The sequence below is a fragment of the Pteropus vampyrus genome, unplaced genomic scaffold (genome assembly GCF_000151845.1).
Source record: "Pteropus vampyrus isolate Shadow unplaced genomic scaffold, Pvam_2.0 Scaffold25, whole genome shotgun sequence".
Lineage (NCBI taxonomy): Eukaryota > Metazoa > Chordata > Mammalia > Chiroptera > Pteropodidae > Pteropus > Pteropus vampyrus.
This window is the reverse complement of record NW_011888806.1, coordinates 11,984,317-11,986,106: the sequence shown is the minus strand read 5'-3', so window position 1 is coordinate 11,986,106 and position 1,790 is coordinate 11,984,317. Positions and strand designations below refer to the sequence as shown.

At 42.6% G+C, this 1,790-nt stretch overlaps 1 pseudogene; it reads right to left on the bottom strand.

Moving 5' to 3' along the window:
* Positions 1 to 629: 629 nt before the first annotated feature.
* On the bottom strand, positions 630 to 1,363 carry LOC105289590 (annotated as a pseudogene).
* Positions 1,364 to 1,790: the final 427 nt, after the last annotated feature.

Genomic DNA, 1,790 nt, shown 5'->3' with positions numbered 1-1,790 from the left:
TAAAAAATCAGGGTTTATCATTCTATCAAATACCCAATCCATGTTTCAGCCAATGAATGAAGAGTAAATCAAGCACTACATAGACTCTTGGTAAAAAACAATTGTAACTTTCTACAGGAAAAAAAAAAGTTTTGCTTTTTTAAAATAAAGTTCCTAGGCATTTAGGAGCAGATGAAAAAAAATCACATATTGAATGGTCTGTGCTCTCTCTTTTATGTATTCAACTGCTCCCTCTCTGCTGCCTCTTCTGCGCAGGTGACACCCTGATAATAGCTATGCAGCTGCACTAACAGTTCTATCTCCATGTCACTCTATGGTTTGATAACCCCACATCATGGTATGCATTCAATTTATAATGCTCCAGAACAGCTGAAAATATTCAAATTAAATTCTTCAAACCTTCTTTGAGTGCCTGCTATTTTCTGGGTATAGGTTGGGCATTGGGCAGTGATTCTGCTGGTTCAGAGAAACATAAATGGTGTTACAGAGCAAGAGGATGTTTGCTGGGATTAAGAAAATCAGTTTCTCCTTTACTTCTACCACCTGGAGCAGGTATGGAACTCAGGCCCTAAGAACAGATGCTGTGACTCTTCTGACAGGTGCTGTCATGGAAGAACCAAGAGCAGTTTCTAAACAGCTGTGGAATTTGCTCTACAACCCACATAGTGATGTGCCTCCAAAGAGCTCTGGGTCACTTGGCCAGTGTATGAAATCTTCACTGAAGTTCTCATGAAGATCACTATGTTGTGTACCTGGATATCAGGTAACGTGCAGAAGTACACATAGGAAAATGGTCCTCCCATCCCAACTTGTGCTATAAAATTCACCAGTTGCTCGTTCCGAGGTGGAAAGGGAGAGATGTTAGTTGTCATATACGACCCAGCCACTGAACTTGGCTGGACAGGCTGGTCATTGCCACAGAGTAGAAGTTGGAGTTCTTGATTTTCAGGGTGGCCTTGATAATGAGAATTACAAGGGAGTCCCATTTGTTAAATGTGAATTTCACCACTCCGATGTCATCATCATCCACAAGGACTTAATGTGGAACCAGGAAGGAAACCACCAAACCAGATGCCAGGAGACAGAGCAAGACAGACAGAGGGATATACTGCTTAGTTCTCTGAGAGTGCAATCTCTGATCACTGTGTGGGATCAAAGCCACCAGCTCTTTTACTTGCTCTGTTGGAATGTAGCCTATCCCTTGGCACATGAGGCAGGTGATGCTGTCCTGCCTGGTTAATTCCACATATGGGAACTTGACAATGGCTTCTCCCTGCTTCTGTTAATCCAGCAAATCTTCCCTGTCATCTTTCTTTTGCTTGTAGGAACAGGGGTGAGCAGAGGTGGGATGCTGGGATCCCATGGCCAGGATATGACACCAGTGTCATGTCTTGCCTCTTGAGTCCTTGGAGCTGCCCTCCACTAGTGCTTTAAGATAGGGCAGATGTCCATTTGAAGCACAAAAAGTCAAGGAAGCAGAGACGGAGGCAGGAAAGAAAGACTTTCCAGTTACTGAGTACCTTCTGTGGCTGAGCACTTAGGTACAAATTTCCCTTCATCCTTACAACCATCCTATTAGAGCTGATGCACTATTTCATTGAGGCTCTGGAGCTCTGCTTCAAATATCTCTGTACATTTGATTTGACTCCTTTCTAATAAATATCTAAGCTCTTGTAAGATAGAAGCAGCTAAATGATAGGAGGAAGAAGAATGCCACTAAGTCACAATGATAGCAATGAAGGATGCAGTCCAACAATAATGAATGTAAAGAAATTACAAATGGCAGACAA